We start from the raw sequence: 21,161 nt of genomic DNA on the forward strand, positions 1-21,161 counted from the left end.
ATGAACCAGTTAATCACTTTACTGAACTTGTAGCAGTGAGCATACACAGACATACGAGCATGGTAGAAAAAGGCTCTCTCTCCCGCCACTTCTTCTACACAGTATATACACTTACACTCTCTCCTAGCGCCCTCACCGGTCACCTCTGGTAGTGTCACAATATAACTGCTATTGCATGTGTCTGTAAACACAACACCGCTTTTGGCCCGTGGACCACATGTTGGACAGCCCTGCTTTAATATCTTCAGTGGACTTCAGACTGGGGAGTCCTGTCTGGAGGGGAAGCAAAGACAGCTCTGTTCTGTAGGGACACATGTTTTATTGCAGGTATTACCGGACTGCCTTATGAGGAGTTCTTTGTCCTTTTTGTTACCAAAGCGTGGAACAACGCGTTCTCCTGTAGGACTGAATCAGAGGTGTGTATCTTATTGTGTTACCCATTAGTCATGTGTGGTAGTACTATTTTCTCCAGCTCCATTTTGCCTCTCTTTCGAGCGTGTTTGTCTTTTCAGTGTGTATTTGTTGTTGTGTGTCTGTGATTATGGGCGGCCACCTGGTCCTCTCCACACGAAATCACCTGACACCCAGCTTTAAATGTGAACAAATAAGTCTGATCTCAAGTCAGTGTGGACTTTTTCTAAATTAGATCAGGTACTATCTTTCCCTAAAGTGCTGCCAGACCTTCAGCAGAACCATCAGAACTTTAATAAAGCTGTAGTCACAATAATAACACAATATCACACTGCAAGGGTGGATATCTGGGCAGGAATCAGAGTGTAACTGATAGTCAGTATTAGAATACAATATTTAAAACTTTTGGTTTCTTATCAGGTTCATGCAAACCTTGATCTAATTTGCAATCTAGTTAAGATGCTGTCTCATTTCTGAAATTAATAATAGCTCAACAGTGCATGATGATTATTTATTCACAACTTTTCGTTCGTTGAACTCTGCAGGTGGTGCCTAATATCATTTATCTCAATCTGAGAACTCTTCAGGTGGCTCTCTCCAGGCCCAGCATCATTTAGAATACTATGGGATGGCCATGAGGTTTGAGAAAGTATCCTGAGATGCCATCTGGCTGCTTAATGAGCAGTCATGGTTTAGTTTTAAAGAAGGGTTACATCATTTTCCACTCAAAATTTAGCATCTAAAGCTGCTGATGCAAACGAAAGCAAAATGTTCTGTGTCTTCCATAAGTAAAGAGCTTCCTGCTTCAGCTGCACATGTATGGTAGAAGTTACATCATAGAAGTGCAAAAGGAGGATGAGTCAGGGATCTGAGCCACTACATCTGTCAAAGAAAGGGGGAAAATAAGCACATACTCAGCAGAGGAGTAACTGAAGAGCTGGTACAAGAGTTCAGCTGATTTTCTCTTTCTGCCTCCTCAAGGTAGAGCTCATAGCAGAGACAGGAGGAGAGCTGAGCAGAGGAGCTGTGCACTGCTGGAAAGACTGGATCACACTGTAAGAAGGGTCTCATTAATTAAAAAAAAAACAACTCGTGAAAATCTGACAGTGCACAAAATTGTATTTATGCTATGGAACATTTGACTTCTACTGGCTGTGTAAGAATTTCTTTGAAGGACTTGTGGGTTTAGATGTGAATTTCACTGTAAACTGAAACTCACACTGTTGACTAACAGGTAAAAACACAGCTGGGCTCATTCCAGAACAGGAGGACATTTGGGCTTCAAATGTTTGAAAAATAAATCTTCTCTTTTACAGTTTTCTGCTCCATATTCATCAATAATACGTATTGATTGGCTCATTTTTATTCCATGTTTCTGTGTTGTTGCTAACTCTACTCTAATCCATGCTAATGCTAGCTTTTTCTCAGCAGTAGAAGCTAGATATTTAGCTAGCTGTTACTGCTGACCACTGATGGAAAACAGTCCAAAGAATGAGTCTGATCCTGATAATATGAGGTAGAGTGAGACATCAAGGCTGACAATGGATGAAAAGATGGGAAATAGAAGAGAGGACATAGCTTTGCTCTACTCATTCTTTAGGAAAACTGTTTGATGATGTTAATTCCAGCGGTTCATGTGATTCACTGTTTTCTTCCCACAATTACAAGAAACCTTAATGAAAAAAAGAGACAAAAAAAAGGAGATTTAAACTTAATTGTAACTGATTCATTAGAGATTCAGTTTGGTCATCAGGGGGTGGGACAAGAGAAAAATGACACTTTAGGGGAACTCCAGACTTATTTGGCATTTTAAAAATATCTTCAAACATTCTTTTCTCCTAATTTTTTTTTAGGTTTGGTCTCAGGACGTGAAAGCTTACACATCTACTGCATGTTTTAGTATTTTGTACATGGATTATTGGAAATTTGACGGGTGGGAAATGTCCTCCAGTTCTGAATTGGGATTGATTTATGTTTGCGTTTGCCTGGAAGTCCACTACTTTTAGATCTGTTTTATTCTTTAAAGAAAATATCTGGCTTTTGGGGTGCTAAGTGCTCCTTTACATTCAGCAGCTATTTGTGCACTGTGTGTCTGCTGCTTGGTGCTAGGCTCCATTATGGGATGTCAGATAAAAGCACTAAAGAACAACTGCTGAAAACAGCTTCACATTATGGGATTGATGTTGGTGGCTCCAGGCTCATATTCAGACTGTTCTGGCAGCAGGTTTAGTGATTAGAGTCAGAAAGAATAGAAATGTCTTGTCATTGTATGAGAACAAAATTGAAAGTGCAGTCCTTAAAGTGCAGAAATCAAAAGAAAAACAAAAAACAGATAACATGTAAGATGAAAACATGTAACATGAAAACAGTCATAAAACCATCCAATGAAAACCCATTAAACATTATAATTAGTCCACCAAGGAGGCGGAGCCTCAGTGGAGTTATGTGAGGATTGGCATTGGTTTGTCCATCTGTTTGTCTGTGCGCAACATTACTCAAAAACAGACCAACAGATTTGGATGAAATTTTCAGGGAAGGTCAGAAAAGACACAAGGACCAAGTGATCAGACTTTGACAGTGATGCCATATGGGGGAATGAGCAGCCTTGGAGGAGTACTGCTCTTTGAGTGACTTTTTAGTTAATGAGTTTAGTGCCTAAATGGAACTCAAAGGAACTTTGATGGAGTCTAGCAAAGATAAACTATTATTTTGAAAAATGTAATTTTGACTGCCATGCCTGACAGTGTAGTGGTCTACAGTGCTGACACTGATTTCTGGGATTAAATGCTTGCATATGTTATGCTGTAGCTCTGTGAATAGAGGAATGCTATCAATGACACAAAATGATGAGACTGTCATTCTGACTTCCAAATGTTCTGCTGGCTGAGTTCCCTCTTAACACTTTTATTCCATTTTAAAGCTTAATCCACTTCATAACAAGCACAATCTTCAATGCAGCACAGTTTTATATTCCTTTAAAGGACAGAAAATAATCTAAACTAGTGAAAAATTGCCTGATCATTCTTGGGTTTTGAGCATTAAGGGCAAACCTGATTTGTCTTGCTTTAGTTGTAACTCTGTCTCTGTTGTACTGAATATTCCTGTAGATGCTGCTCTTACAGCTCATAAGGAGAGGGACTGGGAGGCCAACCTGGATAATACTGGTGGGAAATGTTAACTTTCCTGAACATCATTGTAAATGTTACCTCCCTGACAGATTTCTACTTCCTCTGGGATTTTATCAGATGGTGACAGTCGACAAAGAGCCAACAAATGTCTGAGGTCAGATTAAAACTGATGTCAGAAGTCACAGTTGGCAGCTTCACATCCCAGCCACCAGGGCTTCTGCTATGGATGTCAGGTTAATATTATTTTAATAAATTCATGATATTGTGGGTGACTCGGATCAACTTCAACCCACATTATGAAAAAAAAAAAGCCAATATAGCAAATCCTTCATTCCTCCATTCCACAGTGGAGCATTGTTCAGAATTTACAGCTACATTCCAGTTCCTTTCTAAAAAATGATTAGGAAGTTGTTCTTCTGAAAGCATGAGCAGGTCAGACAGATATATGGTTATCTGCTTGTGCTCAGTCGTGCTTTAGGAGGCACACCGAACTCAGCAAACCTCATTCAAAGGAGACACTCTAATGGAAGCATCATAATACACACTCACATTTACAGTTGCTGTATGGCATCCTCCCTGCCAGCTCATAAAAACACAATACACCACGCAGCATATAAAAGAACGCAATATTCATCCTTTACAAACAAATAACCCCAGCAGCCATGTGTGCCGCTCACCGTCATCAATCAGCCTCCCTGTCCTGTCCAGTCTGATCAAGACGGATGACCAGTCTGCACCGAACACTGCTCCACAAGTTCCATAAAACGAGCAGAAGGGGATGACAGAAATGAGAGTGATGTGATTGCAGGTGTTTGATGTAAAGCAGGGCTGTAATTAGGTTTGTTCTGCTGGTCAGTTGGTCGTTCCACCGTTTCAGTCCAGACTGAATCAGCTGTTGATGGATGACTGGCTGTGAAGGAATGTGATGCAGATAACCATCCCAGAGAGGATGAATGATGATGGTGTGCCGCCACCACGTCAAAGACTTCAGTTATCTGGTGAAACATCTTAACACGTACCAGATGGTATACAGTGCTATAAACCAGTACAGACCAGTGGACTGGACTTAACTGGACTAATGCTGACACCAGTTCTTGTACGGACTTGTAGCCTTTGTTGCAAGCTGAGATATATTGAGTAAAAGTAACACTTGTGCACAACTCTGCTTTAATGTTGAGCATGTCATTTTATTTTCCCTTGGCATGTCTTAAAATAGGCCTGGACAGTGATCAGCGGTTCAGGGGGTCGCCTGAAATGTCTGATATTCCACAAATAACCTTTATGGTCCTGATACTTTCATGCACAGTTGTTGGATCTTTCCAGAGCATATTTTCACATTACATTTACCTGGAATCATTCTCACTCAAAAACACACTGTAATACTACCATACACATCTCTTAAAAGATCGTTAATCTTCCTGGTAGGCATTAATAAAGACGTCTAGACAGAAACAGGCTGTTTTACATTCACTAAAGAGAGAAAGCTCAGCGTAAATCAGACTTTGGGTTTCAGTGAGCTACCTTTACGGTGGCCGACAGGGGCCAACGATCTGCAACTTACCAAAACTCCTCAGTTTAGGAAAACAGCTTCAAGTACAGAAACGATGCAAAATCACAAACTCAAACACAGGTCTAAACGAGGTACAAAAGAGGATCGTGGTGCAAATGAAATAACGCGCTGAAAAAAAACAAAACGCGCTGCTGAAAGAGGAACGATGCAAAGGAGAAAACGATCTCCAAACCAAAAAACGATCTGCAAATCAAGAAACGATTCCAAAACAAGGAACGATCTCCAAAACAAAGAAACGATCTGCAAACTAAGAAACGATTTCCAGAACATGAAACGATTTCCAAACCAAGAAACGATCTGCAAATCAAGAAACGATTCCAAAACAAGGAACGATCTCCAAAACAAAGAAACGATCTGCAAACTAAGAAACGATTTCCAGAACATGAAACGATTTCCAAACCAAGAAACGATCTGCAAACTAAAAAACGATTTCAAAACCAAGAAACGATCTTCCAATGAAAAACGCTGCATTACCGGTCACTACGAACGGAGCAGGGGACGCTCTCGGCGTAATGGGATGGAGAGAGAGAGACAGGACCGGACAGCTGCCTGAACCAGTGTCTTTGCCTGAACGACTGTGCATAAAAATACAACGCGAACGGTAATGTGACTTTCATTCCAGTATATTTATTATGATTATGTTTGTATCACTACATATAATGCTGCACATACGAGGCGTTTATTTTATTGTGTGTTACACCAGACGTGGTTAAAAAAGCCCTCTTAAAACAGTCTTCCATGCAACGTTGTAGGCTACATAAGGTGTTATGCTAGTTAATGACAGTTCAGTGACAGCTAGTTAAATCAGTTCACTTGTAAGCATGCATTATCTCCACTGTGTTTGTAACGAGGTAGTGAAGAGTGGGCTACTACTCATATAAATAACGTTACTTAGCACTTTCCTCATTTTCAGTTTTCTAGATTACTGACACCAGGCTATGTTTTGCCCTTTCTGTGGACAAGAGCTGGGAACAATTTACAGGTTCTGTGGCTCATGTGGAACCAATGTGTAGTCTTTGGAAGAATATGCAAACAGTAAGTGGGCTCATATCCAGCTTGTCAATTACAGTTCACACTTTGTCTATGTAAAATGCATTATATTTGACAGCTTGTCTTGTGTCCTAAAGTTACAGTGGTAGCTTGGTGATACAGTATATCTAACCCAACCTTGAGGTGATCAGCTGTGAGTCATTGAGGTTCAGACAGTGATTTTTGTCATAGGGTAGAAAATTAGTGTTTATGCAGGTTCTGATGTTAAATGCCCATCTGTTGCCCATCAGAGGCAAAGTGTTATAATTATTATTGATTATAATTTATTAGAATAAAGTTCAGCCTCTTTATGCCTTTATCCCACTTTGTTTGGAAGGAGCAGAATAAGATATTCCCACCCAAGAGGATTTAATCCAAAGATATTTTCATCACGGCTACAGCAATGGAGAAATTTTAGATTTTTTGTCTTCAAAACACAAAATTAATATGAGTCTTCGCTCTCTGAAGAGGAAGCTGAAAAGTTTGTCTCTGTTTAGGCAGAAAGACTACTCTCCTCTTGCCACTGTTCGTGCTGCCATCCAGGAGGAGTTAAAAGGTCCAGGAAAACATTATGGCTACCGCTCAATGTGGCAGACACTGCGCTCAAAGTACTCGCTCACTGTCAAGAGGGATGATGTCATGACCATCATGAGAGAACTTGACCCACAAGGCATTCAACTACGTGCAAGCAGAAAATTTTTAAAAAGAGTGTACAGTTCTGCTGGACCAAACCATGTCTGGCATGTGGATGGTTATGACAAGCTGAAGCCGTACGGTTTTGGAATAAGTGGCTGCATTGATGGATTTTCTCAGAAGGTGCTGTGGTTGAGATGCGCAGCAAGCAACAATGACCCAGTGGTCATTTCCCAAATTTATCTGAACTGTGTGGCAGAAGGTGGAATCATTCCAACACGACTTCGAACTGACTGTGGTACTGAAAATGGAACAATGGCTGCAATTCATTGTACCTTAAGGTCATCGCATACTGATGACTATGCTGGGGCTGCCAGTCATAGGTACGGCTCTTCAACGGCAAACCAAAGAATTGAAAGCTGGTGGTCATATTTTCGCAAACAGAGGTGTCATTATGTATTGTTTTTTTGTGTTTTACAAGCTACAAGCAAATTTTTAAAATGAAATTTAAAACAGACAATATAACATTATGGTTCTTGCATGTTTATCGTTTTGATGAACAACAAATTATATTTTTCATGTGATTAAAACATTTTAGATTGAATCACTAGTATCCAAAAACATTACATGAAATGCATCAAACTAATTTCAGCTTGTGTCTTCAGGTCACAATTTTGGATGGACCTTCTGAATGATTTGAGAGAAACAAATCTCTACAATGGTAGTCATGAGCACACATGCCTCCTGCGATTTGTGTTTATGGATGTTCTACAACGTGACCTTGATGAATGTAGAAAAAAGTGGAACACTCATACAATCAGACCTGTCAAACTGTCTCGTTGTCCTTCGGGTAAACCAGAGGTCATATACAACCTACCTCACAGGTTTGTTTTCAGTATTTAACTTTATCTTCCCTGAAATAACAGTATAAAACATAACAATGAACAACATTATCAAAATATGTGAAAAATTGTTGCACTTACATAATAGTAGAAACAGTAAAAGTCTTAGTCAAAGCTCGTCAGTCCTCGTTACCTTAACCCTAACATGTAACACTAAGACTTACAACATATTTTCATTTCCAGGTTTGGTGCAACTGAGTGTGGGTTTCCAGTTTCACTGGAGGAACTGCAGCCATTTCAGACTGAGGCCACACACAGTACATGTGGAGATCACCATCTCCAGTCACGCTTTGAGGATCTACAGAGTCAAAGTGGGCTGATGCATCCACTTACCTGGGAGTCCTGCGTGGAACTCTATATGACATTGAAGAACCTGGCTGATTTGTAACCACACTGGAAATACAGGTACTAACTGTTGAACTATAGACACTGAAGGTCAACCTAACAGTTTGTTAGAACCCCAAAAAAATGAGTACAGTCTAAAACCAGGTGCATTTTTTATTCCAAAGTCCATGTCCTTTGGAAACTCTTCATATGTCATTGAGAGTGGAATTTCCATTGTGTTGGCACAGGTTCTGCTGCATGGGAAGCGAGACACCCTTTGAAAGACCAGCTTTGGTCTTGGGTTAAACCCAGATGGGGGCAGTGAACTGAGTCCTGTGGCGAACATCAGGATGTCAGCGAGGGAAAGTCCTGTTTGTTTATCTGAAAGAAAAAAAGATTTACAAAAATGAGTTTGATTAAACCTGTCTTCATAAAGCATTATAGAAAGACATGCTGTTGTAATAAACCTTCTGTATCGAGGAGATAGTCTCTCCAGAATGCGAGTGCTCTGGTCTCCTCTTGGCGTCTTGTGGTGCCTTGTTCACTTAGTTGAACCTCGAAAAGATTCTCCAGTGTTGTGGCTGTTAGTCGTTCAACACTTGAGCACATAAATGCCTTGAATATGGATGCATGCTGCTCCAAAGCATGAGTCACATTAAGTGCTGAAAGCTCATCCTTGAACCTACAAAATATTTAGAAAGAAAAAACACGCTAAAATGCTTAGAACAATACAAGTATCAGAGAAGACTGGTAACAGTTTTACTTAATGTCCCGGTTGTCATATGAGTAGGCACATTACCATGTATTATCAGTGCCTGTTATGGGAATAGGTCAGTTTGCCTAAATTAGAAATTATCGCTTTAAGCAAACTAATTACTTGACATTTGATACAATTAACTTTATGTAAAGTCTTAAAAAAAGAATGCATTATTGAAAATGAAGAAAAAAGAACATTACCTCTGTATTGAGAAATGGTTCCTGTAAATGAAGTACCACTGCATGAAGTCCTTAATTATTATCTTCTTGTCCAACACAACCTTCGGGTACCGAAGACAACCAGCTGTCTGCAACAGACTTGAATGTTTGTCGACAACTGCATGCAGTTCATCCAGTGTTGCTGCAGCGGAAATCTGAGAGACAAATACCATACATTTAAGTGAAATGCCACAAATTTCCCTGAAAGATAAATATGGAAAGAAATCAAACTATTTCACTGTGTCCGTGCCATAGAATAAGGAGGGGCTTAATTAGGTTATTGTTATGAGAAGGTGCAAACTGGATTTTGCTACAAAGGGTTGGGTTCACTATTCATGTTAAAAAAAAGATGGAACAAATACCTAAGAAGAGATGTTTGGTTTAAAAAACAAATTCAGGACTATAGATAGATAGTTGAGGATGTTGTTGTGTGATAACACTTTGAGCTTTGCTAATTTGACAATATACCTCAAGCAAGGAAGCCCTCATGGTATCATCTGTGATGTCCTCAACCCTTGCTTCAGTATCAACAGTTGATTTTCCCGTGAGGTGGTCATAGAGCATTTCTGACAAGAATTTAGGGCCTTGACCGCCATGTACTATTGATGTATTGATGATCATCCTCCCAACATAAAAATATTCGTCATCTCTGGCAGCTGTTGATATTTTACCATCCATTAGTGCCACTACAAAAATCAGTTTCAAATTGATATGAAACTGCATACCAGAGTTAATTTAACTGAATCCTGATGAAGAGCTACAACTGGATGTTGAATTTCCAGAATGAATTCCAAAATTATTTTCAGAAAACAATGTATTTATGTCCGAAAAAAAGAAAATGTTTACCTGCACAGTCGAATGTGAGAAATTTCCCATCCTCAGGACCATCAAAGATTCTCCTTGATCTAAGGCAGTCCATCAGCAGGGTGAGGAACTCCCGTTTGGGACCACCAGTGTCCACTGCATCCTCTGTATGCCCCTCATCATCAGTGAATTTAACCAAAATTTCATGTGATGGGTCAAAAGATGGTCGCTTAAAGCCTCTGAGTGCCCCATCCCATATATTAGCCCTGTTGATGTTGAACCTGTTGTATGATGTATTGTTTATTTTGGAGGCCAGTTCTGAAACAATGTCTTCTGCACTCAAACCCTGTGGACTGTAAGAGAATATCAGAGAGATGATTCCCAATAATGAGGCCAAAAGCTATGAGGTAAAAAATATTACTACATCACACCTTTCCACTGCAGGGTAATTGATGTGGTCATCTGTGTCAGACTCACTGTCGATAACTACAGGTGCATACACACTGGTGTACATGCTGCAAGGAAAGAGATCATAGGCTCAACTGTAAAATGCCCAGTTAACTGATGACACTCAATAATACCGAATATAAGGTACATTGTTACATTTCCCAGAAATAAAACAAAAATGTGTTTGGTGGAGTTCTCAGATTATTTTCAATCTATATTTACTGGACACACACTAACCAAACATGTTAAGGTTTCAAATGTCCACCAGCTTACCTATAGCAGGTATTTAGATTCTGTTCCTTAGCAGTTGGCTGCCGTCCATCCTAATTAAAAATAATTTAAAGGTATTTAAGTTTTTTAAAACAATCAGTACTATTGAATAGTATCTTTCAAAACTTACTTGATGAGATTCTGGTTGTTGGCATGTGGAGGGTCTAGGAATAACAAATAATGCATTAATGTCCCTGCTCCATAACTGATGTTTTGTTTATAAAGCATAAACATGACTTGACAGAAGCAGTTTTTACCCCTGCAAAAGGTCTCCCATTTTTGGGGTGCTCACGTTATCTGGAATGTCCCAGACCTGCATACAAAACATAATATAAACATATATAATATATAATTATTACAACATAATATATGGACAAGTTGTGACCTGTACATTCACCTAAAGCGCACTGCAACTTATTAGCTATGTGTGTCATAATGTTACGCAATTATGGATTATTATTTCATAGTGTGGTGACTATGCAGGTCACTACTTGTCCACAAGAGCATTTTAAATGAAACCGACTCATAGCTTCCACTACATTCGGCTTTCCAAACCGCCCCCCCAACCAGGATCTCAAAACTGATAGATAAAGTTAATGTACCTAGCAATAGGCAGGGTTGCCAAAATGTTGAACTGTCGCTTTAACATGTATGCACTTACTACAGTGTCAGAGAGAGCCGTTTCCACAGACGGCAAGTTGACATGGACCACACTGTCATCACAAGAAGACTGCCCAGTACAACCTTTGAAAAAACACATTTAAACAAAAATTAACATTATGATTTCAGTAACTGGCAGAATTTACTTGCACAGATAAGATGTAAGTGGAAAGACTCTGAAAATCAAACTATGAATAAATTACAAAATGGTACACTTACAACTGGTTTCAAAATCCTCTGCAGTGCATATATATAGTGTTATTTTCTGGTACGCCTTCCCCATTGCGTCCTTGTACTTCTGGACAGTGAAAGGCTCATCTGTTCCTGGGATGTTTGTCACTTGTCTGCCATCAGGGTACAACAAAACATGGACAACATCCTGCATGTCCTGGTTAAAATCTGTCTGTTTTTTTAACAGCAGCAGCCAATAGCTTCTCTGATGACCACTGAGGCTGAATGTCAAGAGGGAGTGATTTCCCTCTTACAGGTTTTAGGGAGTCACCAGTCAACCTCATAACTCCAACATTAATCTGCAAATTAAAAAATAACATTAAGTAAAATCAAAATTGATACAACATGACTATTCGATGTGATTGGTCACCTAAAAGGTTGAGAGGTAATCTGAACAAACTATGCAACAACCTATGTAATGTTAACAACAGTTCATACCTTCACAGATTTCTGTGTCTTTTCACTCCGAGAGGCCTGATGCTTCTTTGAAAAGAAAGACTTTCTCTCCCTTTCTTTAACTGCCCTAAACTGCATAAACCTCTCCATGCTTGAATTTCCCTCTGGGAAAGAAAACAAAGGACTTACATACTGATGTTCTTATTGACTTTACATTTAATTATGTTTAAATAAAATTACTTTCTGTAGGACATTTTAGTACACCTAAAATGCCAGTTACTGAACCAGGATAGTGATATTTAGAAGTGATTTTGTATACAAAAACATGATCTGAACATTTCAAGCCCACTTATAATCATTTTGTGTTACAAAATCCTGAATCTGTTTACCTGCACTGGTGCTGGGTTGTGCAACATCAACTTGTGCATCAGTAGCAGGTGTCTCCACTTTGACATGCTTTAAAAAAGTTCTGTTTTTGCCACATGCACAGCAAAAGGCATCGGAAGCTCCAAGCACAGATCCACAGAATGGACAGTACATCTACAAAAGAAAAAAGACATGGTTTAGGTATGGAGGACTGCAATAAGGGAATCTCTAATAAATTTAGCTTATTTCTCAGGCTAATCTACAAATGCAAATGTGCTGCCTTGCAACGTCTGGTGTAACATACAATAAAATAAATGCCACATATGTGCAGCATTATATGTAGTGATACAAACATAATCATAATAAATATACTGGAATGAAAGTCACATTACCGTTCGCGTTGTATTTTTATGCACAGTCGTTCAGGCAAAGACACTGGTTCAGGCAGCTGTCCGGTCCTGTCTCTCTCTCTCCATCCCATCTGTTACGCCGGGAGCACCCCCTGCTGGTTTGGATCAGTTCCGTTCGTAGTGACCGGTAATGCAGCGTTTTTCATTGGAAGATCGTTTCTTGGTTTTGAAATCGTTTTTTAGTTTGCAGATCGTTTCTTGGTTTGGAAATCGTTTCATGTTCTGGAAATCGTTACTTAGTTTGCAGATCGTTTCTTTGTTTTGGAGATCGTTCCTTGTTTTGGAATCATTACTTGATTTGCAGATCGTTTTTGGTTTGGAAATCGTTTCATGTTCTGGAAATCGTTTCTTAGTTTGCAGATCGTTTCTTTGTTTTGGAGATCGTTCCTTGTTTTGGAATCGTTTCTTGATTTGCAGATCGTTTTTTGGTTTGGAGATCGTTTTCTCCTTTGCATCGTTCCTCTTTCAGCAGCGCGTTTTGTTTTTTTTCCGCGCGTTATTTCATTTGCACCACGATCCTCTTTTGTACCTCGTTTAGACCTGTGTTTGAGTTTGTGATTTTGCATCGTTTCTGTACTTGAAGCTGTTTTCCTAAACTGAGGAGTTTCGGTAAGTTGCAGATCGTTGGCCCCTGTCGGCCACCGTATACCTTGGCTTTTAAAAAGTGTCCATTGAAGATGTGTGTTTTTCTGCAGTGACAGTGCTGATGATTCCTGATGCTGCTGAACAGGTCACACTCAGCTCAGTGATGAGGACTGCGCTGATGTGATAATGATGTCATGATGCCAGTGATGACTGTGATGATGAGGCGAGAGCTGGAGCTGGTAATGAGCTCCGTGATGATGCAGACGATGAGCGCAGCAGGAAGTGACTGAGGATCACAGTCCTGATGGTGCTGTGGACAGAGTCAATGACCATCTGTCACAGACACACTCAGCACTGTGCATTTCTGTTGTGTTTCTGCTGTAGTTTAAGTCCAACACAACTCACACACAAACACAATGTGGCAGCATGGCCTCAGCACCCTTACTTGGGTAAACTATACAACTCACTGTGGTAGTAGAGAAAATGCACAGGGAGTCCCTAAAGTCTGGACACACAGGAAATGTCATTAACTATCATTTTATTTCCTGCACAGACTCAATATGGCTTTGTGGAAAGAGTTGATCTGGTACTTCTCAGTGGACGTGAAGGATGGACATATGAAGAGATGGGGTTAATGTTAGCGTTAGGGAGGTGATTGTAGCCGTGACCAATCCTTTAGTTTGGGCTGATCCATTTGGTCGGCCAGAACCAGGTTTGTCCATGACACTGCCTGTTTCTTTAAACATTTTAACCACCTTCAAAACCATAAGGAAGCCAAATGGAATCCTCCTTAGAAGATGTGCATTAAATTCATCTGCTGTGGGTTTGGTTATCTAGATATGTTCATCCTTCATGTCCACTGAGAAGTACCAGTCCAAATCTATCTTCTTTCCACAAAGCCATATTTAATTTGTTGAGGAAAAAGCATGATAGTAAATGAGATTTCCTGTGTGTCCAGACTTTAAGGACACCCTGTAGTATCACTAATGCAAACAGTGTCAGTTTGAATCATACTGCGGTTTGTCAGCATTAAACATGTGGATTAATGGCATCTTCGTGAACCTGATGAACTCCCTCATTTTTATTATTGTCCACAGTGTAAAACAAAACTGAAGCCATCCAAAATATGAAATAACACTGACAGAATGCTTCATATATTAGAGTCTTCTAAATAGCCACAACGTTAAATATGCTACCCCGCTTCCTGGTAACAGATGAGCCTCGTCAGTCATTTTGGCTGCTCCACCATAAAGGACTGACTAATGGAGTGCTGCTGAGATGGTCGTCCTTCCAGCAGGTTCTTTCATCTTTGTAAAGCACCTATGGATCTCTGTAAGAGTATCTGCATTTCCATTACCCTTAGATATGCACAAAATGTAAATACTGTAGTGCAATAAAAAACTGGTAATGGAAACACGTGAATTTCGAAAAAGGACTAAAATATTGCTAAAAAGTTTTTATGCTCTCATGAGGTGGTTTTTCTGATGTTTTGATATTGAAAAATATCGCAAAAGCGCAATGGAAACACGTTTTCCACAATTATACGTCACCGGACATGACGTACCTGGTCACATGACCAGTTCTCTCGGAGTAAACATGGAACATGGCGCGGTACGTGTGGACAGAAGAGGAGACCCAGACTTTTCTTGCCATTATTCTTGAGAAAAACATCACTGCCATACTAGACAGCAAACAGCAGAGGAATGCAGAGTGTTAGAAGGAGATAGAAACAGGTTTTGGGCGTCCATCTTCCTGCTGTGAAATCTCGTGGGATGATATTTTACGAGAGTTACGATGCTTCTGCCCAGAACAACCTTCAATGGAAACACGTTCAAAGCGCAAATATACTTTGTCAAAATTTTAGAAATATCGCTTTTGTTTTGTGAAAAACTGTAATGGAAACCCAACTAGTGTCTGATGGCTTTCTGTTCCTCCCAGACCAACAACCTACTTGGACAGGGATTTAGTTTTGCTGGACCACTAACTTCAGAACAAACTGTGGTTCCAAATTCTTCCATTTCACAGATATTGAGGCTCAAAGCTTCAAAATAAATTTAAACACTCACCCTGATGATATCTCATCACAGTTTTATCTTGGAGGCCTACAGAGAATTCTTTGCACTCCATAGCTGGGGTTTGTTCTGTGATCCTCTCTAAACTATGACCAATCAGTTCGGTTTGCCACAGGTGGACTCCCGTCTCCAGGATAATTAAGGCAAATAAGCTGCAGCTGGTCACAGTTTGGAGTGTTCTTGCAAAGGGCCTGCATCCTTTTATAAAACTGTCTGAATAGACTGCTGCCTCCCAGTTACTGCAGTTTCTGCAACATTATTTTGTCAGGTGAAAAGTCTCATTTTAGTTATCTGTGATTAGATTCTGATGAGGCAGAATTCCAGTCCAAATCATGTAAATGTGTTCAAGCTGAAGATAAAGAGAAGTCATGTGTTATCGTTAGAGCTGGGACTTTAACGTGTTAATTTTTATTGTTTAATTACAGAGAAAATATTGCATTTAATCACACCTTTCTTAGTTCCCTGATTTCTGTCCCACCAGAAACACTGATGCACACTCCAGCCCAGTAGGTGGAACTAATAAATGTAAAGTCTCTTTTCCAGCTGTGAAGTAGATCCACAGGACGCACTGAGTGACGTCAGAAAGTTTGTGAACAGTGAAGGAAGACGAGAGCTCGTTGGGAGGAAAGTTTTCTTTAAAAATCTTCCTGATGGCAGCTTGGACAAAAGCCTGGTTGTTTTGTGATCACCTCAATGTAAAACATGCTGCTGTTAGCACCAGAGCTAACTTTAGCTACGACAGTCCTGGTGCCAGCTAACGGTGGAGCCATCCCATAATAGGCGATAGCTCCACCATCCCCTATTTATTTTAGAAGACACTGAAAGTGCTTGAGTTTATAAAAAGTCTCAAAATGTTGAGTATAATCGCTCTAATGTCACTTTGAGTTTGCAGTAATCTGTGAATGCAGCAGACAGATGAAAAATGTAGATAAACAGAAATGAAAAAACATTTTTATTAAGTTTACATCTATGTCTATTCATCCATTCAGTCATCAACCAGCATTTATTTAAATTGAAAAGCGTTGCTTATTTTGTCAAATATTTGCCAAAAATGCAATTAATTATGATTAATTAATTACAAAGATTATAATTAATTAGATCATTTTTAAATCACGTCCAACACTAGTTAGTAAGAGAAAAACAAAAAGCAGTCCATCTGATGTAACTGCTTTTTTTCGTATGACTTTATGTAGGATCTTACGATTAAGTATAAGATAAGAGGTGCTGTGAATAAGAGAAGATGTGTAATTTGACTGAAGATTTTAATGCATTCACATTGAAGATTGAGCACAGCGTTCTGCCTGAAACATTTCACATGTTGACTTCAGGTCAGTCCACGGGGATACTGACTGTTTTTCTTTGTCCTCCCTCGAATCAATGCTCGGTTCCTGGTTGAGATATTCATGATGGAATACTTTCATTGCATTGATTTTTCTCCACACAAATCTGGATTCATAGCAGAAAACCTCAGGTTTGTAGCTCAGTCACATTGGCCTCATTTTGAATTGCAGGACTTCATCACAGGTCAGCAGCTACTGATACACAAGTTACTGCTTGTTGGAGCTCAATATGAGGATCTGTGTGTAGCTTTGCGTTAAACTATATTATAAACATACAACACTTTGACAAACGTAATGAAATTAGCCCTGCTGAAGACACCACCACACAGAGGAAATCATATCTGAGAAGAGCTGCAGGGCAAACAGCAGCAGGATTTAAAGCTGGCGTTCCTGTAAAGGCCTGTTCTAGAAGACATAAAATCTGCTCTGTGACCGACTTCCAGTGAAGAGGGCTGTCAGTGAGGAGGAGTTGGTGGAGGAGAAGGTCAGGATGGCAGTAAACTGAGCTCTACTAAACACTCCAACACCAATCTGCAGCTGGGCGTCGGCTCCACCAATCAGGAACGAGGAGGTCAATGACGATCAAGTAGTGGAATTTTAAAGTAGCTTTCAGAGCACAGGTCACAGTAATCCCTGGGTCAGACCACAGGATATTTGTGTCTGATGTTTCCTTTTTACACTTAAGGCTTCTGGAAGAAAGAAGTGTGTCCTCTCCTCTACAAAAAATACAAATCAAAATTAATGTCCTGTGTAAAAATATCAAGGTGCATGACTCTATAAATAGTTTATTAGCAGTTTCACAGTAGGAAGCTTTATTTATTATTCTAATAATTCTTTTCTGGAGTTTAATTATTGGGTCTGTATTACCCCAAACCTCAACACAACATGTCAAATATGGCATTATAAGTGAGAAATACAATATACGCAGACCTTTCATGTTCAAAAAAATCGCTTGTTTTGTACATAATACCAATACTGTTAGATGATTTCTGTTTTATTTATTCTATATGTGGCTTCAAACTAAGTTTATGATTTAAAGTTACTTCCAAAAATTTGGCTACATTTACTCTTTCTATTTTGACTTATTCAGGATGAAGTGAATTTCGGTGAAATTCACTTAATCTTAAATTTACATATCAATCTTCATTTTGAGTTCAATTTTCAGTTGATTTGCACAGAATTCTCCAACAAAAAGTTATTTTTTAGGTGCCTTAACTGGTTGAGCTGGTGACCCGTAAACAGGCTCAATAAACGGGTTCCAGGTTTGAGTGGTTTTCAGTCCGACCTGTGGCCCTCTGCTGCAGGTCTTTCCCCCACTTTTCTCTTCATAGTCCAGCCTCTCTCCGCTGTGCCCAATAATAAAGGAACAATAATAACTCAAACAGGCGTACCCCCAAAGACACTGCAGGAGCAGACTACTTTTTCTATTTTGAAAATATTATAATTATATGCATTATTTGCATTTAACTCATGGTTCAGAAAACTCTGACATCTTTGCATTGATCCAACTGAAGCATCTACAGTAAGTTAGGCTCAGCATGATAAACTGTTCATTCAGCATTGGGATGACTGATTGTTGTTGTATTTTTATTTATTTAAATCCTTAGATCAGTTCATGTGTGCAGTAAAGCCACTAATGGAAGTATTATTGCATTCAGACACTGAAACTGAAAACTCCACTCATAACTTTTTGTCATAATCCCCCTGATGTGCCAGAGAAAACACCATGGTTCTCCAGAGGAAACAACTTTTGCTGTAAATGGATTCATCTTTGCTACACAGCAGGTTGGTGGTCAGCATCGTTGCCTCACAGCTAGAAGTTCCCCGGTTCGTGTCCCGTTCCTTCCTGGGATCTTCCTGCATGGAGTCTCCATGTTCTCCTGTACATGTGTGGCTTTTCTCCAGGTTCTCCAGCTTCCTCCCACAGTCCACAAACATGCTGAGGTTAACTGGTGATTCTAAACTGTCTGTAGGTGTGAATGTGAGTGTGATTGCTTGTCTCTATGTGTAGCCCTGTGATAGACTGTTACCTGTCCAGGTGAACCCTGCCTTCACCCTCAGTCAGCTGACTCCACCCCCTAAAGAGGATTAAGTGATATATAGATACTATAGATGGTATAGATGATGGCTGGATGGATTCATCTTGAACATCACCGCTTTCATACTGATGATTTTAGAGCAGAAATCTGAACAGAACTGCTCAGTTATTTGCTGTGCAGAAAAAAACAGTTTGTTGGTGATCAGAATGACACATCAGAGGATGTGAATCCTTCATGAAGCTTCTCCTGCTGTGCAACCTGAGTAAGTCATGCACAGGCCCTCTCTCAGTCTGGAGTCCGTATGGATGCTGCTGCAGCTGCTGAATAAAGTACAAAATGAAAGAAAAAAAGGGCACTTTTACTTCTGTTTGTTCAGCGTGAGATGTTGTCTGTAAACTGATTTCAAACTGCATGTGCGTTGGTAGAGCTGCGTTCCAACTGAGAACAACTTGGATGTCAGCAGGTGGAGTTTAGCTCCAGTCGGCTCTAATTGGACCCTATTTGCATCGTTTCATACCTCAGATTTGTTGGCAGCTTCACAAGGGTTTTTCTCACACACATGAAGTTAGTTGAGGCAGAATTTTATCTACATCTTTGTGTTTGCTGAGGCGGCATGTTGTTGAAGTCCGCTACAATTACCTAAAATGGAAGTTTTAAAAAATGAAGCTTTTCTGTGCATGTTCAGACTGTATGTTACTGTTCACAGTGGTTGGTCAGTGGAGGCTTAACAGTAAAGACTTCAGATCAGAAGGTCAGGAGTTTAAAGGCCAGAAGCACTGTCTCTGTGCAGCACAGTCCTGAAACCAGTCTGTCTCAGAGGTACAACATCTAACACAGCTGAACAGAGAATACTATCACTGTACTGTAACATACGAGTGATTTATAAAAGCTTCTTCTTTAGTTGCAAACAGACAAGTTCACAGAAAACATGAGCATGTTCAAAGAAAGCGCTACTTTGTGCTATTTACCACAAATGACCACTGGGAAAAATGACCAGCAAGACTAAGTGACAGAAGATCTGTGATCGGTGGGTTTCATTACTGCGTAGTTTCCAGCAGTACTCTGTGTTTTTCTTTTACCTGATAGCATTCTTCCATTGACTTACTTCTCACAGACTGGATCAAGATGGTGGACTGTATTTATCATTATTTTCTGCTGGTTTCCATCCAAATGTTGCAGCAATTTTCAACAAAAACTAATTTCCATTCACTGCTGTTGTGTGAATATTTGGAACTGGTTTGTTAAGACAGACAGCTGGTGTCAGGTGCTGTTAAACAACTGCAGGAGAAAGAACACAACAAGATGATATAATTAACACCTCATGTAGAAAACAGGGTGCAGACGCATCATTTCTGTTTGGTTCATCTGTTACTTTAGAGGAGACTCAGTAGATCTGTTGCCTTCATCATTCCTCATCTCTGCATACAGTCATATTTAGCTTTTACTGATGAGCCAACTTCAACACCTGAGCCAAGTGTAACAGCTTTATGTCTTATCTGGATTTCTTTTCTTTCTTCCACTCAGGGTTTATACAGAATTTTCTAAAAACAGGTTGATGGCAACATGCCTGAGAAAATCTAGCAAAGGTGGGCGTCATGTTCAATAAAACAGTTCTCAGGTTTGGCTTTAAAACACATTTGTTGGATTGTGAGCATGTGTGGGGTGAACACACAGAGACTGAACTTACCTCTCTCCCTCTTTCACTCATGAGATGTCCCTCGCTCACCCATGACTCTCCTCGTCCCACAGTGAGGAGAAAGTGACTCTGTTCCTGTGTGGTCAGCTTCTCTCTGGCGTCTCTTCTATTATTCATCACAGGCTGGTTACTGTAAGGCTGCTGTGTCCCTGTATGACTGTGTGGTGTAGAAATATATGAACCCGTGCACTGAATGCGTATGATTAGCCTGTACCTTCAGCATCTTACCTCAGCCAATCATGGGTCCTGCAATGATTTTAGCAACTGCTTCCTCTGGACATGTTTGTAGCTGAAGCCTAAAAACGCACATCAGCAGCCTCTGCACATTTGTTACCTCTGTCTGTTCAGTTAATAACTATATTTGTTACTCATGGTGGAGCTATGATGCATATTGGCACTATAATAGTCTGCACTAGAAGAATCTCTGCCTTGTGCCGTTTCTGACTGACAGAGATCCTTCAGAACAGAAAAGACACACTGCAAAAACTCAAAGTCTTACCAAGCCTATTTGTCTTATTTTTAGTCACAATGTCTCATCCCACTTGATTTAAGATGAATTCACTTAACAACCCTCGTGCTGTCCTGTGGGTCAATTTGACCCATTTTAAAGTTTAAAAATGTGGAAAAAATATAGATTTTCACAGTGAAAACTCACATTTTCACATTTTTGGGGGAAATTTTGAACATTTTTTTGGTGGAAAAAAGAAATGTTAAAAAAAAGTTTCTTTAAGAACATTCAGGAAAAAAAACTAAAAATTGTTTGATTTTTTCCCCCCTGAATGTTCTTAAAGAAAATTTTAGAACTTTTACTGATATATATGGAATCCCTTTAGATTTTTGGAAGCTTTCTATTCATTTTTTTGAAAATATTTA

This window comes from Acanthochromis polyacanthus, chromosome 7 (assembly GCF_021347895.1).
Source record: "Acanthochromis polyacanthus isolate Apoly-LR-REF ecotype Palm Island chromosome 7, KAUST_Apoly_ChrSc, whole genome shotgun sequence".
NCBI classification, from domain to species: domain Eukaryota; kingdom Metazoa; phylum Chordata; class Actinopteri; family Pomacentridae; genus Acanthochromis; species Acanthochromis polyacanthus.